The sequence below is a fragment of the Leptidea sinapis genome, chromosome 20 (assembly GCF_905404315.1).
Source record: "Leptidea sinapis chromosome 20, ilLepSina1.1, whole genome shotgun sequence".
NCBI lineage: Eukaryota > Metazoa > Arthropoda > Insecta > Lepidoptera > Pieridae > Leptidea > Leptidea sinapis.
The window spans coordinates 2713169-2739866 of record NC_066284.1 but is presented as its reverse complement, the minus strand read 5'-3'; the positions used below and the strand labels follow the sequence as shown (position 1 = coordinate 2739866).

General features: G+C 36.2%; 1 protein-coding gene, 1 long non-coding RNA gene and 1 other non-coding gene across 3 annotated transcripts in view; 1 reads left to right on the top strand and 2 right to left on the bottom strand.

Moving 5' to 3' along the window:
• Positions 1-3586, top strand: part of LOC126970231 (protein transport protein Sec24A) — a 44583-nt gene extending 40997 nt beyond the window's left edge. Inside the window, exon 17 of the mRNA XM_050815999.1 lies at positions 2101-3586. The gene's annotated coding sequence lies outside the window, so the exon portion shown is untranslated. The remainder of the gene's footprint in view (positions 1-2100) is intronic.
• A 963-nt stretch (positions 3587-4549) lies between these two features.
• Positions 4550-24102, bottom strand: LOC126970277 (uncharacterized). Its single transcript, XR_007730595.1, has 2 exons — positions 23807-24102; positions 4550-4803 (listed from the first exon to the last, which is right to left on the bottom strand). It is a non-coding gene; the product is annotated as an uncharacterized LOC126970277 (long non-coding RNA).
• A 1363-nt stretch (positions 24103-25465) lies between these two features.
• Trnac-gca (transfer RNA cysteine (anticodon GCA)) lies at positions 25466-25538 on the bottom strand. Its single transcript has one exon. It is a non-coding gene; the product is annotated as a tRNA-Cys (tRNA).
• Between the last annotated feature and the right edge of the window lie 1160 nt (positions 25539-26698).

The window sequence follows — 26698 nt, the reverse complement described above, 5'->3', positions numbered from 1 at the left end:
GGCAAAAGTGTGCTTAAAGAACATGTAAGCACACTTTTCTCCTTAATCCTGTCTCAACTGTCACTGTCCTAATCAAATTTGAACTGAATAAATGATTTACATTGCTACTAATTCGCCAAGAATATTTTAAACAGCTGGAGTAAATGCGGCAATGTATAGATATAGCAGTCGAAGTATAATATGGTGTAATACGTGGCATGTTCCATACTTCGGCTTTGTTTTTAATAATAATATCCACTTTAAGATTTTGGAATGACAGTACTGTCGACCAGATTCATTGGTGTCACTCGCAATTCGCTAATACACAGTTGAGTTCGGGGATCATAACTGGAAGGAGAGCGCTATAATGGTGGGTCGTGTGAGGTACGGAACCTATTATAATGTCTGCGTGATTTCAGCAAGAAGTTGTCAATTTGCAATCGTTAATTTTATGTTCGTGTATTGGTGATGAACGTCTGCCATAACCCACCGTCACTAGGGGCCATTCATAAATTACATCACACGAATTTCATTATTTTACGACCCCTCCTCTATCTTTGTCACAGCTGGTCACATTTGAGGCAGACCCACAATACCTACCTCGTGTGAAATTAAACAAAGGCATGAAAATCATGAACACATAATTATGTATATAAATGGTAAAAAGGTATGTAGTTTAAATTTATTGTTGTAATACTTAGATAAAAATATTATATTTCGTATAAAAAATTATATAAAACAATGTGATGTTACACTTCGTCGACCCCCCCTCTCTCTTAACGTGTGACATAATTTAGGTATGGCCTCCTATGACGTACCTAAGATGGCCGCCTGACCCATTCTCATCGCGCGTTCAATATACATTTATACAAATTGCTGAACACCCTATTTCGGTCGCATACTTGGAACACTATCATGAACGAATTAGCAAAGCCTATACATGTATTATTTCCAACCATAGACAAAGAATATACTAGTTCATAAATGCAGTTATTTGCAATATCAAAGTTTACTCTTACTTGACATTAACTTGATAATTTCATCACAAAAATGGGCCTTCTGGCTAAGTCGTAGTTAACAATAATTGGGAACCTTAAACATAATTTACTTATCTTTAATTATCTTTAAGTTAAAAAAAGTTTTATTCAAATATATTTACTGTGTAGCGTAAAAGTTATATAAAAATTCCAAATATTTAAAATTATGAAACAAAGTTAGTTGACTGTAAAAGTTAATTTATTATTTGACTCTAATACTACGTTAAGTCTAAAGCCTTGTTCAAATATAGCGAACCAAAAATAGCGAAAAGTGTCCATTTTCTCAGCTTCCTCTAGGAGTCGTTCGTTATATTGGGACTTGGCCTAACCCTATATAACCTAAATGTAAAAAAAAGTTACGCAAGAGTTTTGTATATATGTATATTATATTATGTCTTGTTAGGCCAGTGACGACCCTCGACTTCGTCCGCGTATTAATAACCCCTTATGCACACGAGACAAAACGAGATTAAAAATGCCCGTTAAAAACGCTTCAAAATGCCACAAAGTTTATTAAACGAGATACTAATATACAATAAACATAAAAATATACAATAGTATGTATATAAATAAAAAATTGGGAATTAGGACAATATATTGGAGGCGGAATGTTATTAAAATTAGTAATAATGCAATAATACTTGTATACATGATATTGTGTGTTTGTAATTCTTAGTACAGACAGGCGAGAGAAGAAGCTAAAACATGTTTTATTTATCAATACACGTAATTGTCAGTCAAATATACTGTGCAGAGTTAGTTCAGCGTCTACAAAGAAGCAGAAACATTATATTATGGGAGAAAAAGGTACGGATAGCAATAGGTCAATGTCTTCAAGTTTATAGGTGTACGTACTTGGATACCGGTGCGTTCTGGTTTAAGTGTTATTGAACACTAAAAGACATTTTAGAAGGCGAGTGTCGTATCGTCGTATGATCCGGTTAGCCGTCTCCTCTTTTGATTGGATTAAAATAAGTCTCATCCATTTTTTCGAATCATTCTCATCATGTCTCATTATGCAAGTTGTAAGCTGAACTCTAACTCTGTTTTTTTTTTTTGTTTTTTTAGATTATTTTTTTTTCAGAACTACACCTCGGAGTGTACAAAAGCGGCAGAATTTATCAAAACGATTATATATATTTATATTTGTATTAAGAGCCTTCTTGAACATCGTGCGCGTTTGATCGATACGAATATGTTATTGGTAATAATCGCTTTAACATGATAAAAGATATTTAAATATTAAATTAATTGAGCGTCATTATTTCCAAGACAAGGGCTGCTGTCTCTCTGTAGTCGTTTGAAATACAGACGCAAAGGGTAAAGCCCTTTGCGTCTTGACCCATTTTCTCGTAAAATAGTCGCACAGCAAACATCGAGAAACGTATCAAAATTGGTTTTAACTCCATTGTATACCACCTGCAGTTAATGTTAAAACGTGTATTTATTTAATATTACGGGTGGCATACAAAAGAACTAATTATTTATTTTATATATTTGGAACGATATTAATATTCAATTACATATTGAAGGTATTCAAAAATGTTTTATCAAATTTAAAGATATTTAATACTTGTAGTTTTGATTTTAGATTAGTCCGAACGACGGAAACGCTTAGAGCTTGTCCAGAGGGGGCGAAATTGCGGTGATTCTTTGTTGCGTATCACGCGCGAACGTTGCGTCGAAGGATCATACAAACGCAGGAGCTAAAAACACTCCGTACCAAAATTTTGGCGCTCCATTTCACTCGATACGTGCACTCGCTCTGGAGTTCACGCGTTAACTGGAGAAAACAAGGCATCTCTACTCTCTAGTATCTCGAATCGCGCGCAACGTGCCATTGTCGAGTCTGGCGAAGTGCACGCGATTTACGCGCGTATGTTGATGTCGTGCAATGCTTTTACGCGATAAATATAGCGCGTAAAGGCAACAACTAAAGGATACTTTGATACGCCCTGCCCATAACAATGCAATTCCGCTCAGGACTCGTTGAAAAACCCAAAAATTATGAGCGGCACTACAATAATAGCGCTCGTCACCTTGAGACATACGATGTTAAGTCTCATTTGCCCAGTAATTTCACTAGCTCGGCGCCCTTCAGACCGAAACACAGTAATGCTTAAACATTACTGCTTCACGTTGTGGCCATAATCTAGCCGGCATCCTGTGCAAAGGAGCCTCCTAATGGAAAATCTTGCTAACGCGTTGCATTCTTGCATTCATTCGCGAGAAACGTTTCGCGGCGAATTCGCCCCTTCTGGACAATGTCTTATACGATCATTTTGTTATGTTGAGGCAGTGTTGTCAGAAAAAAAATTGAAATATTCCAATTAGAATCGCGATGGTCAGGGAGGCTCGTCTTAAGACTATGAATTTATTTTACCGCTCCGTATAAAGAGCGTTTGAGTCGAGCTTGTGAGTCGGTTTATTTGTAAATTATTTTATAGGGCAACTATCAATTGTAAATTCTTTATAATGTGAATTAATTACTTAGATGGTTTTGTACTGGTTCGTTTATTGTAAATAGTATGAGCATCCTTTAATGTATTTAAATAAAACTTATGAACTGATTTGAAGTTTTATTCGATGGTTTGACAATTATCAACCCACTTATTGAAATCTCCCTAGATACCACAATTCCCTACTAAATTAACACGTAAAACGACTAACGACTATAGACTAACGGCCTATTAATAAACATGGTATAAAGTTATAAATGCAAAATGTTTACAATATCTTTGACAAAACTGTCAATACAATGATAATTCTGAAGTTTTCCGAATGACAAGCTGCCTTGCAAATAAACGCGGGAAACGTTATACGTCCGAACAAACCATTCGTAAGCAAAATGTCTATTTGTAAACATTTTACATATTCTTGGTTTATGCTTAGTTATAACTTTATGCCAATTTTATTTGTAAGGCCGTAATTATTTTCTTTGATTAACGCGAGTTTTATACATTTAAATAAAACACTTTTAAATGATTAATACGCGTGTAATTCTGACTGTGTTTTTACATTCGATTTTTGCGTAAAAGTTACATTATTATTGTTAACCCGACGTTTCAAGACATTTCCAGATCTCGTTTTCAGGGGGTCCGCCACATTATGTCAAAATGCCCAATCCCACCCGCATCATGTCATGCCTGGGACTCCATAACCGTGCGTTCGCAGAAACCTCTATAGTTAATTCTCGAGGCTATCTTCGCACCGCCAACTCGTGAATATAATCTGCTGTAGGGAACTTCAAGCCTAGAGAATACCCCTATCTCAAAGGACCACAATTCATCTCTTGATCTCTGAATTCGTCATTATTCTATCTATTATTTATCCAAAATGAATTATTAAAATGAATTACCCCTTTATTCATAATAGTCTGCTAACTTAAAGCATTGCTAATTCTCACTCTGTCCTCTTCTATTGACCTAAGTCAGAATGAGAAAAAACACTCCTAACCGGTTGTTTAAAGTTAGCGGACCATTATGAATAAGGGGGTTAGTCTAGATTATTATTTAAACAAAACCAACGAAATAAAAATATTAAAAAACCTTTAATAAACTTTTTTTATATTAAAATCATCGTCATAATCAAAAGGCCAATAGTCTTTGAGCGCGTGCGTGGTCCGTCTGAACATCTGGTCGTCGAGGAGCGCCAGGAACCAGAGGTAGTTCCGCGCCCGGAGCAGCTTGCTTGAGGAGTCCAACACGGCAGCCACAGCGCGTCGACACACCGGGTCCATCTCGGGTGACATGTTGAAACACAGGTTCTTGATGTTGCAGCGGAATATCTGGGAACAATCAGAGCTGGATAGCCAAACTATTAATGTAAACAAAAATGTATGGGAATTTCAAAGTACCTACTCTCTTCCAATTAGATACGGTACAGCGAAACTGAAATTAATTTGGTTGCGCTCTGTTTCTAAGAGCTATATTTAATATAACCAGTCGCGCCACCGCAGTGTCCGTAACCTACCAAACTAGACACCACACAGACACGAGAGTCACCACACCAAAATGACAGTAATGGACCTCGAGGAGGAAGCACTATTGCTGCACTAGTACGTAGGAAAAGAGCTCCTTCTTTGCTCAACGGTTTGCTCTTGTTCTCTAAACAAATACAACTTCCTCCCAATATTTCTTTTTTAAATCTCTATCGAAATAAACGGATGAGGAATTATCCCAAATTAATTTTGATAGTCTACTTTTAATTTCGATAATAAGCCTATTTCTATCGAAATTATCCATTGTATGCAAGTAGGTAACCAACAATTATTAAAATAAACCATTAAAAACAAAACAAGGTAATTAGTGGTGGCGCGTCCAGTAACAGAACTAGTCGCGCGACCAAATTGGTTGCGGAGCCAAACGGACACCAGGTGTGTTACTCTCTATAGAGCTGAATATAATTTGTTGGTAGCGACGACTGGTTGCGCCGCCGACGGTCGAAACGGCAACTGGTACCTTAAAAAGAAGCGTGTATTACCATTTAAAAGGCAGACAATACTAATGTGATGCCTCTGTGTTCGGGCAGCATGATCGTTCACCATCAAGTGACCCGTTCAGAAGCTCGTTCATCCTCCGCTTCCATAAAAATAGGTATGATACAAAAGCTGGTTTATGATAACAGAGTAATTTTAAAGCATAAAAAAATTTTTGGTTACACACAATTACACATTGCGTTAATTGCGTAGTTCTTTAACTAGCTAGACGACTTTTAAATTTTGTAACTAGCTAGACGTTTTTAATTATTTTGCTATATACCTTTCAATTGCTAAAATAACATGTTCTTGCCTCGTGTTCGCGTCCAAGCTTCTAAGGAGCGTATAGGTACAATAGATTTTATACATTACTGCCACGAAATAAGCTGTAAATTTGAAGTAAACATATTCTTTTTTGGTATACGTATATACAACGCCGATCGGACATTTTTGGCGACCTTTTAATAGGCTATTTTAATATAATTAATATTTTATAAAATTGTGTTTAGGCATTCAATCGTAAAGCCAAAGTACCTGTTTCGAGTATTACCTATTTTCAATTCATTTTTTTTTGTATGTTACGTTACACTTTGTGTATCTTTTGACAAAATATATAATTCATATTTTGAGGCCTTCGGCTTTGCCTCTTTGACTAGAAATTAAACTCTTATTTTTTTTTATGACAATAAGGGACGAGACGAGCAGGACGTTCAGCTGATGCCCTGCCCATTACAATGCAGTGCCACTCAAGATTATTGAAAAACTCAAAAATTCTAAGCGGCACTACAACTGCGCTTGTCACCTTGAGACATAAGATGCCAAGTCTCATTTACCCAGTAGATAATTTCACTAGCTACGGCGTCCTTCATACCGAAACACGGTAGGTAATGCTTACACATTACTGCTTCACGGCAGAAACATGCGCCGTTGTGGTACCCATAATCTAGCCGGCATTCGATGCAAAGGAGTCTCCAACTGGTGAACAATAACTACCTAAACAAAATAGATTAAATGTTGCAGTTCCTACTAATTATTATATAGGACTTATGCTCTAAACCATTATATTATGATAGATTACACAAATGGTGAGGAAATTAGCCATTTATTTTTGTTTCTTTGAAGCTACATAATTTATTATAATATATTTGAGATACATAAAATATTAGATAATTAAGTTTATTTACATCTGCTTTAAAACCAATAATATAATAGGTATAACCTTTGGCAACCTAATAAATTACAAAGTCAGGAAATTAATTGAATCTTTACTAAAGGATTGCGAAGGTTGAATTATAATGAAATCTTCCATTGGTCTTTAAACTGGTTTGGACTATTTCTATCACTGATTTCCAATATCGCACTGAATATGCTCATGAGTAAATTAAATGGTATCTACCGTTAATTTACTCATGTGGTATAAAGGGTTGTCAACCAACCAACAATTAGTTACTAGAAGGACTAGATTATGTATAAAAGAAAGAGCTTGATTAATTCAAGTTTTTGTCACATTATATTTTGCTGTAACAGATTTTTGACGTTCTAATTCGCCCGAGTTTCATACCTGTGGGTACGTGCTTTTTGTGTTCTATTAAATGGTCATGGCAGGCACTTTTACTTTACTTGTGTCTTAGAATATAAAGTACATGTACACGAAATAGATAACAATAATCTCTAATGTGTTGCGGGTTAGCAACACTAATTGCGTAAGCACACGGTCGGATTTGGTACGGCCGTACTCTGTACAGTCCGGACGGACGGTAATAATAATTTTGTGCGATGGACAATGCGACATTTCATCGAATATGGTCCGTTACTAGACCGCGTCCGATGGTTCGGCCGTACCAAATCCAATCATGTATTAAAAAAAATACAAAAAAAAATACAAAATCATTTATTTCGCACTTTTCATATACAAATTAACATTTTATACTGACCCCCACACTAGGCATTGCCTGTCTCGTGGGGGAAATAGTAGAATTAACAGAAAATAAAGATATACAAGCGGCTAGTGACAACAAGCTGATTACTAAAATTTTACTAATCATATAAAGAAATAAAGTAACAGTAATAACTATACAAGTATTAATTGTGTGTATATGTGTTGTGTGTATGAAAGTGTGTGTATTGTGTATATGTATTGTGTGTATTTTTTAGGATTGTACCTTAAGAAGATTTTCAGTTTCCATATAGGATAGTTGTATTAAATATTTTGATAGAAGCTCTTTAGCCTTGAAGATGGAGTGTTCTTTAAATTTACATAGCTGGACCAGTTTATTATAAATCCGGGGGTACAAAAAGGTTGGAAAGCGACATGCAAATGCAGTTTTGACATTAGTAACAGGCAATTTGTAAACTCGGTTTCTAAGCAATGTGTTGTATTCTTTTGAGTTCAGAGCTGTTTTGTGGACATGCATCGCCACTCTTATCAGGTACAGCTTTCGAACACTGAGTACCTGAGCGTCGCTGTACAAATCATTCGTTGGGTATCTAATCGGTTTCCTCAAAGCGACTTTTAACACAGCTCTTTGCGCTCTTTCCAATTTTATGAGGTTGGTGGAATTTGTACCTCCCCAGGCTAGAATGCAGTAATTTATGATTGATTGTCCGAGGGCTAAATAGATGCTTTTTAATAATGAAAGCTCAGCGGACTCTCGAAGCAATTTAATGGTGTATACCAATTTTCGTAAACGAGTTGAGACAGCAGCAACGTGATCTCTGAAACAATGTTTCGTCTACGACTATTCCAAGATATCTCATTGCGTTAACTCTTTTAATGTGGTCACAAGTGCACTTTTGAGCTGGACGTCTTGTACAGTTTGTACTGTGAATTTTAAGATTTTGCTGTTGGCTTGGTGATGAAGCAGAAGTCTTATAAAAGCATTGAAATCTAGTTTTAGAAGAATTTAAAGTTAGAATATTTTGTTTCAGCCAGTATGATACCTGTGACATACCTTGCTCGACATATTCGTAAACGGTATCCCAAGAGAGTCCGTGAAAAACAATAGCTGTGTCATCAGCGTAACACAGGATCTCAGCATTTTGTAATGGGATAAACATTATGTCATTAATATATAATAAAAACAGAGTAGGACCTAAAATGCTGCCCTGTGGTACCCCGAAGGATATTGGTCTCAGGTCACTAAGTTTATCACCAACTTTAACACATTGGCTTCTATCCGTCAAATAGCTGGTAAACCAATCCAGTATAATTCCTCGGAACCCGTATGCTTCGATTTTTCGCAGTAGGATGGGAATTGAAACTGTATCAAAGGCTTTCGATAAATCTAGGAAAACTCCTACACAGGCCCTTCCTTCGTCTAAATGGGCGGCAACAACTTTTGTGAGAAGAGTCACTGCATCTTCTGTTGACTTGCCCCTTCTAAATCCAAACTGCCGATTCGCTATAAGGGAGTTAGATTCAAGGTAAGCGACTACTCTTTTGTTCACAATGCGCTCCAATAGTTTTGAGACAGACCCTAATAGTGATATCGGCCTGTAATTACTGGGTTCCATCTTTGATTGACCTTTATGGATCGGTACAACTGCCGCAACTTTCCATGCCTTAGGGAATGTACCACTTTCGATGCTTTGATTAAAAATCGCCGCTAGCGGTTCAGCAATTGCAGGGCCAATTGACTTTAGGACTTTATTATTCAGGTAATCAAGACCTGGGGAGCTATAAGGGTCTAATTTCTGAATGAGACCGAGAACTTCATGTTTATCTGTAGGCGCTATAAATATTGAGCTCAGTGCTGATGAGTTAATTTTGACCTTGGCTGCAAGCGATTCTTCGGTTTCATTTTCTTGACCAAGTATTGTATTTGCAAGGTTTTGACCAGCTGAAGTAAAATACTCATTACAAATGTTTAAGGCCTCTGTCTCATTGTTTCTTATGTATTTTAAATCTTGCGCCGGAGGAGCTATGCAATTGCGATGTGTTATTTTATTGATCGTTTGCCAGAGCTTTCTTGGATCTTTTTTGTGAGCAACTAGTTCCTTTTTTTCGTGTTCAGCTTTAATATTTCTTAAGAGTTTAATGTAGAAGTTACGATATCTTGAATAGATTAGTTTTTTAGTTTCATCATGAGGAATTTTTTTTGATGTTTGGTGGAGTTTATCTCTTTGTTTGGAGCACCTAATGAGGCCAGGAGTCATCCAGGGGTGGATGCAAAATTTTGAACGACTTACCTTAATAGTTTTGGTGTTTTTAGCTATCGCAGCTGATACAGCAGTCGTGAAGATAGACACCGCATCGTCAACAGAGTTTGCTTGAATAACTGAAGACCAGTCAAGCAGTTCTAGCTCTTTATTAAGATCATCGTAGTTTACTTTCAGTTTTGATCTCACCTGAGTTGTGATTTTCTGCTGTTCTGTTTTGATACCAACCATGATTAGAGCATGATCAGTAAGATCGGTGGTACACACAATCGATTCGGCTTGAAGGTTACATGGGACGAATATGTGATCGATGCAGGTTTTACTGTGTGTAGGTTTGTTGATAGACGACAGTAGCCCATGTGAAGCAAGTACTTCCAAGTAACTTGATGTTTGCTCAGTAGTTATTTCTTCTATAATGTTAATATTCACGTCACCTGACAGTATGAGACAAGAGTGTCGGTTAACTGACTTGAGCAGCTGGTCCAAGGACTGAATAAAGTTGTCAGTGTTAGGGAACGACGGAGAACGGTAAATATCTAGAACTGTGAAAACTTTGCATACACTTATCTTCAAACAGTTTGCTTCGGCTATATCAGGTTCGGAAACTTCCGCAGACCATTTGTTATTTACGTAAGCGATGACCCCACCTGATTTGTTGATGTACTTTTTTGTGCTGTGTGCTATATAACCATTTATTTGCTTAATTGTGGTGTAATCATTAATCCAACATTCGCTGAGAATAATAACGTCAAACGGTATATCGATTCTAGCTAAAGTCAATAAGAAATTATCAAAGTTCCGCTGCATGCTTCTGATATTTACTTGAAGAATTTTAAGTGTATATTTTGTTATAATGGGATAACATACTTCCGGGCTAGAAATAATGTGGCATTTAATGTCAAAAGAACTATCAATTTCAGTCATAAGATCTAAAGCAGCCATAGAAAATGGATAATTATAAAATAAATTTGTTTTCTAAGAAATAAATACCACGATGTAAAAGCGCCCATACAAGGAAGAGGACGTGCACGTACATTGGGGTTTGTTTTAAAGGTAAGTGTTTGTTTAAGATTTTTTCTTTCAAATATTGTAGTATGTGTGACTGTTTGGGTGTGTGTTGAGTTAAGTTGAGTGAGAGTGTTAAAATTCAAAAGAAATATTTTGAACGAAGTTAAATACAAAATTTCTAAAGATAAAAAAACAAAATACATATATGTTTTACTAAAGTTATTCGTTACGTTTGTCTGAGAAGTTCTGGAGATCCTCAAGAGAACGAATCTGATGGGCCGGGCTTCCGTCTCGACCCTCGTGCTTTCTGATATATATATTTCCTCTTTGAGTCCAGCAGTATTTAAATCCATTCTCCTTAATCCAAGCCCGGGCATCACGAAATAACCGCCGGCTAGTACTGGTCAGGCGCTCATTTACAAACAGTTTCATTTCGGGTCCAGCTGGTACTATGTCCTTGGTGGTTAGGGCCGAGCGCCGCATTTTCGCATTTTTGAAAAACTCTTCGCGCTTCGCCCTCCGAACAAAGGATACTACCAAGGGACGAGGTCGACTGTCATTTTTACCACTGGAATGGCGTGGGCCTGCTCGGGATGCAAAGTTCACATCAGCTTCTTCTAGCTTCATCCCAATCTTTGTGGCTGTAGTTAGAACCATGTGAAATGGGTTTTCGTTGGGAGTTTCAGGGAGACCTATTATTTCTAGCTCTGAGTTAAGAGATAGCTGAGCCTGTTGGTTTAGCTGGCGTTTGAGCTCAGAAACTTCTATTTTAAGTACAGAATTCTCCTTTTCTTGCTCTTCTAGCTTAAGAATACGTGTATTGTAGTTCTGAAGTTTTTCTGATAAAGTCTCGAAGTGGCTTGTGAATTCAGTTTGAAGCTTTGCCATACCTTCTCTCAATAAGCGGATTTCTGAAACCAGTGATTGCATTTCGTCCGGCCGGTTGCGTTGCAAATTGTTCTTTCGGAGGGTGACATTTCCTGATGTCCGTACCTGGTTGTGTATATTGTCGCCGTCCATTTTATGTTGTCGCAACGTGGTAGGGGGATGAGCGCGGTTTTGTTATATATTAGATAGGTTTATTATAGATAGATTTATTAGGTGAGATTTTAAAAGTTCAATGCACACCTAGCCTGAATTGAAGATACTTAATATTTTTAAATTTATTTCAATTTATAAATTTAAATTATAAAATATTTTATTATAATAAATTATATAAAAAAAATATTATATTAAATAAAGAAAGACACAACAAAAAAAAAAGAATATGAGTTTACTGAGATTAGAACTAGTGACCTATGGACTCAGTGTAACACACTGTTAATGATTAGGCCATTCACGATGTTTAGTTTAGATTGAAATTTTACATTCAATTGATGGCAAGCGATAAATTATTGCTGATGTTGTCACTACTTGTCACTATTGTTGTGGATTCCGTCAGCTGATTAGTATTTTGTTAGTACCCACTTTCTTTCACTTTATACACAACAGATTTTATTTATGTTGTATTTTTAGACACTTCAACTAATATTCTATTGTGATCTGCTAATAATTACATTGTAAGCTGTGTGTGATAATTATGTTTATTATTGTGGAAATCTGTGGATATATTGTTAAGGATAATTTGAGCACTATCACAGAATTTAATATGTTTGCTTCACTACTAACACACAGTGTCACAGTATAAATTGGATATTTTTACGTTTTACTATAACTATTAGTGAATAATAATAATTGATGCACTACGGTGACTGTACTACCGATTAAAATGTAAGGTAAGACTTTCCAATGAGTATTTTAATTTAAATATTTATCTTTACGTTAACTAAGCAGGTACTTGTTGACACCGCGCGCAACCTTCCAATTCCAAAATCAATTTCGCTTTTTCTGGCTTTAACTACACGGCAGAAGCCATCAAACTACTTAGACTCTTACTTTAGTCTTTATTATACATAATATAATATGTTAGAGAAAACCCAAGCGAATAAAAAAACATAAATAAGTTTTTATTAAGGAACTTGGGAGGTCGCTCATTAATACACCGTGTTTTATTAAAAGACGCGGTTGATAAGAGGAAAAGAGAAGATGTTAACTACACTGATTTAAGTAAAGTATTCGATCTAGTGCCAATTTCCATCTTACTCTTGAAGTTATCTGTATATGGCATTGCTGGATCAATTTTAAATTGGTTAAATTCATACCTTACTGACAGATATTTTACGTAATAGCTTACGGATTTGAATCTGTGAAATACGAAATAACATCAGGAGTACACCAAGGATCGCATTTAGGTCCCCTCCTATTTAAAATATTTATTAACGACCTTCCATACTGCCTTAAATATTGCACACCATTTTTGTTTGTTGATGACCTAAAAATTCTTAAGATCATCAATAGTCCCGATGATGTTAGCGCATTGCAGTCAGACCTGAATAGTTTATTTAGATGGTGCGAGCTTAATGGTATGATACAGAATAAAAATAAATGCTTTCATATAACTTTTACAAAATGCAAAGGTAATATTACAACTACATACTATTTAGATAATATGCCTCTTACTAAGATGCATATTATCTAAAGTACAGCAGACACTATCAAGGCGCATAAAGACTATTGTTAGCAGAGCCTCTAAAATGCTCGGATTTGTAATTCGCAATGGCAAAGTTTTTAGGAACTGTCGTACGAAAGTGATCCTATATAAAAGCATGGTTGTCAGTATTTTGGAATACGGCGGTACCGTCTGGAGACCATACTACGCTTGCCACTGTCTTAGAATCGAAAGAATCCATAAGCGTTTTCTTTATGACTCGGCTTTCTCAATTGGGAAATCTAGATCACTCGCAACCACAGAACAGTGTAAAGAGACTAGAATGGCCTTGTGCGCGGGGCAGGCGCGCCGCGTATTGATCGACGGACCATATTTCAACGAAATTAGCTTGATCGGCTGACAGTCGCGCTCTTATTGTAATATCGTATGAAGCTCGGCGAAAATTATGAATTGCCGTCATGCACTATAATAACGCGTCGAAAAAGAAGCCTGGTGTGTAGTGTAGCCCGAGAAGGAAGTTCTTTTTCATCGGAAAGTACGAAAACCTTCAAATTCAAATATTTTTATTCAAAATAGGATGTGAAATCAGTTATTGAAAGTCAAAAAAACTACCACCCATTCCAAAGTGAATGCCTCAGGCCTGAGAAGAATGGGTGCAACAAACTCAGAACAATACAAGAGATATTTGTAATTATTCAAATATATCAATGTTTGAATCCATGCGTATCGATAGGGTTGTACCTAATTGTAAACAATGTCGATATTAAGTATGTGTATACATATGTATATACACGGAATAGGAAAAAAAGACTGAAATGGTAATGTGGGCGTAGAAGCCGCGCCGTCACTATGATTGACCATACTTAAACCATTCAATGCGTTCACCGCTGGTAGGTTTTTTGACTGCTTGTAGTTCATGTTTAGAGTGCGTTGTTTGCGGCGTTTGCTATTAATAATAAGTAATAAGATTCTAACTGAGTCAAATCTGTACATTAAATATATTTGGGAAATGTTACTATTATCTACGAATTCAGTATGTCAAAAAGGTTGTTACACGTTAAATTCACCAGTTACACTTTAACTTAACCAAAATACATGGTGGACCATAAGTCCGTTTATAATTAGAATGATGATTAAAAAAAATCTAATTACAGTAGATCAAAATTGTTTATTGTTTTCGATAGTAAACAAAAGGGGAATTTATATCTTAAAAATCACATCATCCATATTCAATCCTTCATTATTCTGGCATTGCTGCAATCTAGAACGGAAATTTTCGATAACAGCTTAACATGTTTCTGTTGAGATGTTTTGGATTTCTGTGCGAATACGATCCTTTAATTCGTCAAGAGTTACTGGGTTGGTGTCGTAAACTTTAGCCTTAAGATATCCCCAAAGAAAAAAATCCATTGGTGATAGATCCAGGCTACGAGGCGGCCAGTTAATGTCCCCTCTTTTCGATATCCCTTTGGGCTAAAAATGTCTCGAGCTGCCCTTAACGAGTCATTGGCATGACAAGTGGCTCCATTTTGTAACATGGTGATATACCGCTCGGAATTCACTGTAACCGCACGTCCTCTTGAGTCTTCAAAAAAGTATGGACCAATAATGCCTCTTGCTGATAAAGCAGCCCATACTGTGACTTTGGGTGAATGCAGGGGTTTTTGATGCTTTAATTTCGGATTAGTGTCACTCCAATAACGACAATTATGTCTATTAACATGCCCATTTAGGTGGAAGTGTGCCTCGTCTGAGAAAAAAATGTTTGTAAAACTGGTGAATCGCTCTACCATTTCGTTCGCAAACTGCAAACTAGTGGCATGGTCCTGAGGCCTTAATTTCTGCACCATTTGGATGTTATAGGGATGTAGACTTAAATCTTTCTTGAGAATGCGGTTTAATGATGTTCTTGGCACGTTAAGGACACCAGACCGCTTTCGAGTTGAAAGTCCAGGTTGGTCACGAACAGACGATTTTACTCGCTCCACAATTTCCGGGGTCCGTCGACGTTCTAGGCCGGCCAGATCGAGGTAAATCCATTGTTGAATCCGTCTTCTCAAACTTGAGCACCCAATTTTAAATTAACACACCTGATGGAGCTTGATTTTTGTTTCGTATCTTGTAATGATTGCAAAACTTTCGTTGAGCTAAGGTCGCAGAATCGTTGTTTTGATAGTACTCGCGTACACAAAACGCACGTTGACTACCGCTGAACGACTTTTAGTATAATGTTAAATCGTTGAATATATTCGATTTTTATTCTCATAGAACTTGCAATCGTTAGTTTTTAGGATTTTTTAATTTTAAACAATTTCTTATGTATCGAAATAATAATATACTATTAGTACTTTTATAACAATTCCGCCTTCAATTTAAATATGCAATTTAAATTTATTAACTTAAAATTATTTTTTATACAATATATTAGCAAAAACTAAATCTAATTCAATATTATTATCATAATCATCATTGTTCATCACTACCCACTACTGGTATTGTACCTAATGTTGATAACTAATTCTTATTAACAAACTCTGTTGAAGAGGATATCTCGTTCCTAGTCTTCTAATTTATATTTATTGTGTTCGTCGATTTTACCTACCAGTAAGTAACCTTAACACAGGTATTTTGCAATAAGGTAAGCATTTTACTAGCCGTAAATGTTAGTGATGTATTTTATGATCGTCTGCATTATTCAAACTCCGGTTCCGGACTTATGGAAGCCCTTGTCTATCCGATCAAAAAATAGGGAGACAGTTCGGATCCAGCTGACAACAGGCCCATTGCTATTACCTCCCTGCTCTACAAAATCAGGGCAGGCATTGTTAGCCTCCAGGTCTTGATATACAGAGAGGTTACCCCCACAAGACTCGAGTTTGCGCGTTTACCACTCATGAAGCCCCATTTGTCGTAACACCGCTGTTTGACCTTAAAGCTTCGCCTAGTATCGGAATAATAAATTGAACACGGCAATACTTCAAGCCTGCCCACATTCTAGTGCTCTACAAAGCGCTGGTCCGGCCAAATAAGGTGTATTGCTGTCATTTCTGGTCTGGCGCACCCCATCATCAGCTCAAACCATTTGAACGCTGCACGCAGAGCTGCTCGAGATGTCGGGGATCATGTGCCCATTGAACGGCTTGATCACCTGACGTTGCGACAAGGCTTATATTTTGTGAATAAAAAACCCATGCGTATCGATTATTATTTACATGATTAGAATATATTCGATTTAAATGTCAAAACCGATTTTTGAAAGCCGGGTTGTTCATTATGCGTGGCACATCACTTTACTCATGTACCCATCCATGAAGTATAACATTATCGGTATTACAGTTTAACTAAAAAAATATGAAACTTCATAGGCGTGAGATGTCAAAAGTAGGAGTGTGTATGCCAATTATCTATGTGTTAACCAATTATAGGGCTGCGTTAGTGGTTACGTATGTGTGCGAATGCTTGTGTTTATTTGACTAGGGCGTGTCTAGGGCATGTAGTGCAACATGGAGTGGCGACAGTGGTTCCCATACAAATTACGCGTGATGGCCATTCTTATGTCTTTTGCCTATTCTGTGCTCGCAACATACCTACACTGAAATCCTTACATATTTTAATATACTAACTCTGACGGGACATATTGGATTTAATTTTCGTATATAATACAGGGTAGACCAAAAGTCCGTTTATAATTCGAATGATGATTAAAAAAAAACTAATTACAGTAGATCGAAATTGTTTATTGTTTTCAATAGTAAACAAAAGGGGAATTTATTTCTTAAAAATCACATCATCCATATGCAATCCTTCATTATACTGGCATTGCTGTAATCTAGAGCGGAAATTTTCGATAACAGCTTTACATGTTTCTGTTGAGATGTTTTGGATTTCTGTGCGAATTGTCAAGTCCTTTAATTTGTCAAGAGTTACTGGGTTGGTTGGCTGGAATGCAGGGGTTTTTGATTACCATGACATAGTGTCACTCCAATAACGACAATTTTGTCTATTAACATGCCCATTTAGGTGGAAGTGTGCCTTGTTGAGAAAAAAATGTTTGTAAAACTGGTGAATCGTTAGGTACGTAATGGTACTAATCGTACGAAATGGTAGACATTTCGTTCGCAAACTGCAACCTAGTGGCATGGTTCTGAGGCCTTAATTCCTGCACCATTTGGATTTTATAGGGATATAGACTTAAATCTTTCTTGAGAATGCATCATTATCTTGGCACGTTAAGGACAGCAGACCGCTTTCGAGTTGAAAGTCCAGGTTGGTCACGAACAGACGTTTTTACTCGCTCCACGTTTTCGAGGTCTCTCGACGTTCTAGGCCGGCCAGATCGAGGTAAATCCATTGTTGAATCCGTCTTCTCAAACATGAGCACCCATTTTTTAATTAACACACCTGATGGAGCTTGATTTTTGTTTCGTATCTTGTAATGATTGCAAAACTTTCGTTGAGCTAAGGTCGCAGAATCGTTGTTTCGATAGTACTCGCGTACACAAAACACACGTTGACTACCGCTGAACGACGCCATGGTACTAAATTCCCATTGGCCGCTCTTGCAATGCGTAACCCCTCCAACCCCCTCCGCCGCCGCTGCTAGACGCGGCAACCGATTCAAATGTAAACGGACTTTTGGTGCACCCTGTAGTATTAACAACGCTTATGACAACTCCTTTCTTGTAAACATAGACAATGTTTAATTTTAGAGTGCCTAGATGCCCACGTAAACCTGTGAACTTATTTAAAAAACCTACTCGCAGAACTATTTTGGGGATCAATTTATCAACAACCTATGTCGCGATTATAAATTATGCTTAGACCCATTCAGAGATTTGTTGCCAAGGTTTCGCAAAAATAAAAAATTATATATTATAAATAAATAAGTAAGTTGTATTTTTGAATTGTTTAGTAAGTACACATATCTTTACTTGTTTGGTAGATTTTGTTAATTTCCTAATTTCATTACATCATAGAATGGTTGTTTTATAACTTACCAGTGGGAGGCTCCTTTGAACAGGATGCTGGCTAGATTATGGGTACCACAACGGCGCCTATTTCTGCCGTGAAGCAGTAATGTGTAAGCATTCCTGTGTGTCGGTCTGAAGGGCGCCGTAGCTAGTGACATCTTATATCTCGAGGTGACGAGCGTAGTTGTTGTGCCGTTTAGAATTTTGCGGGTTTTTAAGAGTCCTGAGTGGCACTGCTTTTTAATGGGCAGGGCGTATCAATTACCACCAGCTGAACGTCCTGCTCGTCTCGTCCCTTATTTTCATAAAAAAAACTTAAACTATTTCACATTTATTTTAGCATGCGGTATTCTCCTTAAAAGGGTAGTTTTAAATTATCATAATTATAAATGTTATATTGTAATGATCACTGGAGAATCTAAATAAATAAATGCTAGGACTTACTCTACATAAGAAAATGCAATTCGGTCGCTCAAGGCTCATGGAAGACGGGTTTTTGCGTGAACCGGATAATTATTTCACTTGATCTGTGCCATCATGACTAGTTGAAAACCTACACATTACTTGAGCTCCCTTACTAGTTAGTAGTTACCAGTAGTAGCATTATTTAGTACCTAAGTACTAAATAATGCTACTACACTATATACTAATATATAATGTATACGTATAATAAAAGTGAAAATATATAAACACCGATAATACCGAACAGCTTTGAATATTATTATAGTTTTATAAAAAAAATATCATATGTACATTTCCACAGAATAAAATATACTTAATAGTGACATTTCTATCGTATAATGGGAAGGTTTGCGATAGAAATTGGGGGACCTGGACCTTCTGGAAAATAAATTATACATGTAAAAAAAAATGTACAAATCGTGGAAAAAAATACAGTCGGTTGGGGCCAGGTCGGGGAGTGCGGTGAAGGTCGGAGGATTTAATTATCTCAATACATTTTTGATAATGTTTTGTATGTTCATAAGCACATTGAGGAATTTTCTAGAAACTGTGACATTCATAATGTTAACACGAGGAACAAACAAACTTGTTATGCCTACTACTCGGTTGGGTCGAGTTAGTAAGTCTTTTGTTGGGCGATGTATATGCTTCTACAATATGATCCCAGAAAATGTACAAAACAAATGTGTTACGAAATTTAAAAGAATTATTAAAAAACGTTTGTGTGGGAAAGGTTATTATAGCATAAACGATTTTCTTAATGACATCACGGACTGGGATTAAAGCGAACACCCTCAGGCTCTTTAATTATTAATGTTTTTTGTACGATATTACATTGTAATCCATATTTTATATAAAAAAAAAGCCCGCTGAGTTTCTTGCGCCCATTCTTCTCAGGTCTGAGGCAGTCTCTTTTGAATGGGTGGTAGATTTTGACGTTCAATGATTATAAATCCTATTTTGAGTAAAAAAAAAAAATCCTAATGTTGGTCCTGTAGATAGTGATATAAAACTTTTTCTCGAGCTCTATGAGACCTTTCGCTACCATAGAGTAAGATCAGTTGACGAGTATACAAGTTATACTATTTTAAGACGGTCACATTTAAGACCTATAACAAAATAACCGTGTTGTCTACCGTCTACGGCTGCTGTCAACAGGTCGACTTGGTAGGAATTAGGGTGATCCTTATTACAATTTCGAAAATGCTAAGTGGGTGTCCTTTTCACGACACCTATTTTTAATTAGTTTATTTTACTGTTAATGTATATAATATGTTTTGTATTGTCATGAATAAATGCATACTTTACTATATACTCAACATTTTGGCCAAAAATAGCAGTTTGATTCGAATTCGTTTCTAGAAACGCATTCAATAGAACATTTTACCTTAGTGGCTTGTTTTACAATTCGGAGTTTCCTCTACTTAAGTGATTAAAAAAATGCGAGGTGCGTTCATAAGCCGTATTTTCTCAACAGCATTGTTATTCGCAAGCTACCTCTAATTCAAATTCAAATAATTTTATTCAAAATAGGATGTGATATTACTTATTCCAAAAGGTATGCCTCAAACCAACAAAGGACGTCCGTTTTTCTCAGGTTTGAGGCAACAAACTCCATCCTATTCTGCTGCGTTAGTTCCACCCCGGAACTCGTACTCTTTTAAGGCCTAATCAAATACACTAAGCTTTATCTTTACTCTTAAAGTCTAATTAAAAAAAAGCTTCTGGCTGTCATGTGAAAAAAGTTGCACTCTGTAATCCCGCAAGGAGGTTATTATATTATGCTCTATTCAAGAGAGAATAGAACTACCCATAATATATAGATAGAAACATTGCAACTCAGATGATGTAGAAGATAACATGAAAAAAATTTATCATGTTTTAGGCAATCTCGGGTAGGTACTAGATAGAGAAAAGAAATAGGCATTCCTAAAGAGAGTCACAGACTTTTATACCGGTTTTCACCCGGCTGTTTTATAAATGTATATACCTAATCCACGTAAAATGACTAAAGGTCATTCGTAGCTCACATGATGCCTTGAATAAAATATCAATGTCATTGTAAACTTAAACGGGTTTTTAGTTTGTTTAGGAATGGCTAAAGAATGAAAACATCCTTGCAATTCTTGGTTGGTGTATTTCATCGAGTAATAACTCTCGAACAAAATAAAATTTAACGGCCTTACATGTAAACTTTGTATAAAGTTATACCTGAGAATAAGTTATGAAATTGCAACACTGTCAATACAATGATAATTTTGAAGTTTAACAGAAGTTTAATATCAGGCAGCTTTGCAAATAAACGCGGGAAACGTCATACGTCATAATAAACCAATCATTTAAATGTCATTAAATGTCTATTTGTAAACATTTTACATATTCTTGGTGTCTTCTCACGTATAACTTTATACTAAGTTTATTTGTAAGGCCGATAAAATAAAATAGTTTTTTTTTTATCACATACCTCATGATCACACATTTCCACCATACAATAGTTTATATACTCCACCGGTATCAGATCTACCCGGAATCCAAGTACTTGGAGTTTTTCTGACGAACAAAAACACTCAGTGAGAAGTTTGATAAAGCTAGTAATCCGCCTTGTAAGGGAAATCTTCAATTGGATTGAATATTTAATAGAACAGCTGTTGCAGGTTTGCAGCCGCTACAACAATTTGTCGCTACTATTTGCGAACTGATATCCATAAGAATTCGTAAGATATCCTAAAAGATGAGTGTCGAAGTTTCAATGCTTTAACCATATACAATTCTTATGTAATTGAAGCCAAGTCAGCTTCAAAGTAACGCAGTAAGCATATCGTACCGGGGTTCACTAGGATTCACCGAAGCTCTCTCAAACTACCAAGTTCTTACTATCCATTGAACAATAGTTTTCTATAAATACAGTGCCCTTTGAGCGCCATTAATATGACGAGCGGCGAGCGTTGATTATCACTGATTGTTCTGAAACCTGTCTCATTGCTCGATACACGTTGAACTATTGCCGAATTGGTTGTAATACTCAGACCGAACTTGATCGTAGGTACATCGTATCCTAACCAGTTTTAAAAAGACACTATGGTATTAAGATATTATTTCTTTGGAGGTCTGAACAGTTGGTTTTCCTAAGCAATGACGGCTTTCGACTGCAATCATTTTTCAGGTGTATTTATGCATGTATTCTTATCCGAGCAATTTCAGATGGCATAAGTTCTAAGGGTGCAACGATTCACGTACACTGAACAGTCAGTTATGCTTCTCAACCTCTCTATTTCAAAGTAAAAAAATATCTCGATTAGTGATGCACTTCAGGTAATTAGTGAAATCACCTACAATAAGTGAGTCCCAATGCCTGTCAATTTGTCACCAGATGGTAAGTCTTACACCCTGCTATTTCAATGCAGTTCCGCTCTGTATTCTTGAAGAACACAAAATTATGAGCGCCATCTCAATTGCGGTCGTCATCTTGAGACACAATGGACCCGCCACACTATGTATTGTATTATTATGATTTAGGTACTTCCCTACCTATCTAAAATGAGAATTAGAATTTTTAATAGACTTATTTCTTTGACTTGTAACAATGGTGTTATAAATAAATGATTTGATTTGATTTGATATGCTCATTGCTATGCTCCTCAGCCTACCGCAATGGCGCCGTCTATGTCCACACATGGTCTACTCGTGCAATTAATCGCGACGCTTCGCAATTGTTTCTTTGACTCGTGCTCAAACAACCGACAAAAATAAGAAGCGGTGCTAACGACGTGGAGCATGATACTCGTTATGGAGTATGACCGACATAACGAGTATTATTGTCACACTACGTCTCTCCCTCCATTCCTCGCTACTTCCCATGCCGCTTGTCGATCGAGTGGCAGGCCCAAGTCTCAGTAATTGCACTAGAAACGGCGCCCTCCAAATCAAAATGATAATTCTCGCACCTAACTCCTTCACGGTAGAATGAAAAGCTAGTGTGATACCGTGTACGAAGAAGCCTTCCACTGATAGACTGGTACAATTTTTAAGTTTTTGTTCTTACCCAGTTGAAGTCAAACAGACGTCAAAGTAACACCGAATACTAGAGGATTGCAGATATTTTCTATAACAAGGATTCTCCAAAGTCAAAGTCAAATAATCTTTATTCAGTTAGGCATAAACTAAGCGCTTTTGAATCGTCACTATATATATTTCTTTGAAATTACTGATTCTACCATATTATGTTAGAAAAAAATATAGCTCGTGAGAAGAACATACAAGAAACTCAAGGGCCACTCTTTTAAGTCAGAGTATTTTACAATGCCTGTTATTACAGGCTTGAATTCATTGTTTGTGTAAGGATGCTGCGTGAACATGATGGTCGTGATTACTGTTATAATAAGTAATCGCATCCTTAATAATGTATAAGAAATATAAGAATTTAAATTGGAAGTGTCTATTCATCCGATTTACGGTTTTTTTTAAATCATACGATTATGGTTTGAATAACTATTATTTATTTGTCCGATATATTTTAAAATAAATTCGCTTTATAAATATTAACTAATATTATAGTTTATAATTTTATGAATTATATTTTCTTTGTTGCTTTACTATAAAATTTACTCTATTTTCATTAATATAAAAATTGGGTTGAACTTAGTATCCCGTAGCACGAATTAGGAGGTATTAAATATTGTAAAAGATTAGTAGCACTATAATCGTGGACCAAAGCTCTATCCACTACAATTTGTAAAAATTGGTTAGGTTAGGTTATGTTAGAACAGTTAAAACAACTCACGAGCCGAGCGTAGCGTGCCGCGGCAGCGGCTGGCGAGTGCCAGAAACGAATTGTAGGCGTTTCCCTTTCCTTTCTCCCCATAAAAATGTCCCAAACCTTAAAAATGTCCCAACCCTTAAAAATGTCGTAAATTGAGGTTAGGTCATAATGATTTTTTCTCCGGAACGGTGCATTACCTCGTAATAAGAGTGGTAGCATTATAAACGTGGACTAAAGCTCTATCAATTACAATATTTTTAACCTCATAATTTGTGCTGCGGGATACTAAGTTTTAACCTGAAAATTGTCAGACAAATAATTATTTATCATTAATACGACAATCGTATGACTGATAACAGCGATTTAAATTAGCGAATTAAGTAAAAGTAAAATCAAGTATATGCCTACCTCTGAGTCCTCTCAGCTTCTGGGGCTTGTGAATAGCGGAGTGGAACGAATCACACGGCCCATAGTAAATCCTTACATATTGAAACGACATTTGTCTTGTAAAAATACTATAAAAGCGTTGTTTAAAAATGAAACTATGAAAAAATTGCTAGAAAAGTTGAAGACATAATATTTGCGACATTTTTAGTTTTGACTCATGTCATTATCCAACGCAAAATACAAAATTGTTGTGTTAAAAAGTTTTTTTTCTGACATGAAACGTCTCTATGCAGTCTAAAAACACACAACTACACCAAGACCAAAGATAATTTCAACACTACGTTCAAACAAGACATTAAAGTGGATTGTAACAAAAAGGTCTATAACGTGTATCTTAATAACTACCTAATCATAAAACTATTGCGGTCTTACAATTAAAAAGGTTTTATAACAACATAGCAAACTTTGTGAAAACAGAGTGAAAACTTCCTTAGCATCGTGATTTAAAAGTCAATAAAACGAAAAAGCGAGACAGTAAAAACAGACAAACACCATTTAACGTGGGAGAAAATGAGATAGGTAGCATCATACAGTCTTTGGTACCAGGCGATCATAGACAGAGCAGAGATTCTCTTATGACGCAAGTATACCTTAATATAATATTCTGAAGTCATGCGCACGACGTATTACTACATAGACAGCAATATTGTAGCAGTGATAGTAATGTCTTTAATAGCGGTTGAAATCATTTGTCATCCTAGCAATATGTACCAGGACTTTATATGCAGCTAAGAGGTTCATGCACGATGCAGGTTCACTTCTGACATGTTTACTTTATATGCACGCAATATTTTTCAAACCTTATACTAAGTATAGTAATAAATAGAAAAAAATGTACACAATTCAAGAATGTAAACAATTTAAACAAATATTTATTTTCTATTTTCCGGTCTAAATCATAGACTTACAAAATGCTAGTGTATACGTAAACAAAGCCTATAGAGAGAAAGCCATCTCTAATGCAGGAACAGAACACAAGTTTTGACAAACAAAAATTTTAAAACTATATTCTAGGCTATTCTGTTTGGGGTATCTGAAAGAAATTTAAAGAATGTGAAAGCTTGGAATATTTCTTTCCTCATTTAATGCAACTCGCTAACACAGACATTTCATGTTAAAATCAACGGAAGTGTGCACCGATACAGAACCGATCCCGTTTTTTAAGCGGGGTTTTCATTTTCTGAGTGCACTCAGTTCCGAGTACCGGTTGACTACTCGGACGCTATAGTACTTAGATCCGATTGCACTCGGATGACTTCTACAAGTGCACTCGGACAATGACAACAATAACCCGTAAGGAATAGAACAAAATAATAATATTCAATCAATTATTGCCACTACTATCAGCAATAGTCAGTTAAGATAAACTTGTTAATTACGAATTATCATAATCATTGAGATTAGAAACTATAAATAAAAATAATGAGAGATAAAATAATAGGTCAAAATAATAGGACTCATTATCGTAAACAATGACAATTTATGATAAAGCATTCTATATCTCTATAAGTGCTTTACCCCTACTGGAGGTTAGCTGTCACAATAACGAAATTAATCCTTCGTTCGTCGTTTTGTTGTTTGGCTTACAAAAGTACAAAGTACTTTTGTAACCAATATTTATGGACGCTACGGGACTCGAACCCGCGCCTCTCGGGTTGCGTCCGAGCGCTTTTACCAACTCAGCCAACCGTCCGAGCGACGCATCATGGTATGTCTTGTTCAACTCTCAGGTTGTGTCTCCATATACAGGATCTACTTTGCAGTTGATAACCTGCTCAAGCCCAATAAGCATATTAGGAAAAAGGTTTGCGATGTCACTCTTTCAAATCTCAACAATTTGTCATTTTAAAGTGATATCTCTCACTTCTGGGATAAATTATACAAATAAAATTTGTAACCAAAAATTAATGGACGATGCAGGACTCAAGTCCGTTGTGAAATTATTAAACAAAATTGTCTGTTTTTTTCCGAGTCATGATTTATTCTGCATCCTTTACTTTACCTGCCTTCTATTTTATCCCTTATCAGAAATTGTAAAAATTGCATCACTAATGACTACGTGACCCTGATACGCTATTTTTCTATGTTTCAAGGTTTGCAGTATTTTCCGGTTTATGTTGCCACGTTGGATTACCTCGACGTGGCTTCTATAAATATCAAAAATTAAATAAGATATTATAAACTTAAGAGAAGTTGGACTCAAAATGAGTTTTTTTAATGGAAAAGGAGGACAAACGACCGTACGGGTGACTGGTCACGTGGACACATCACATGTGGACGGCGGTGATCACTTAATATCTGGATATTAAGTGATCACCGCGGTCCACATCCTCTTGCAACACCAGAGGAATCACAGGAGTGTTGTCGGCCCTTAAGGAAGGTGTACGCACTTTTTTTTTAATGTTTTTTTGGTTTAGTTTAACTGCTACTAAAACTAAAATGATGTCTTATTTCACAGATATAGATATACACAGATATAGGTAACTGTAGGATGGAATTAAATCAGATTGGTCAATTTTTTCACCCATGACTCAATATTCGAAAAAGTAAATAAAATAGTAAGCAAGTCAAAAGCAGTTTCGAAAAATTTTTTGGTCTTGAAGATATATTTAGAGTAAATAATACAGCTTGAATAGCCAATTGGAGACATTCAACACTTCCATACAGAGAGTCATCGAAATAAATTAACCGAATGACATCATGCAGTTGAGAGAGATATAAATTACGGGACAAAATAAAAAATAAGAATTAATAAAACTAAAATCACCGACATCATTACTCGCATTGACCACTAGAAATTGAACTGGATTGGGTACATGCTACGTAGCACAACAGTAAACCAGTGGGAGGCTC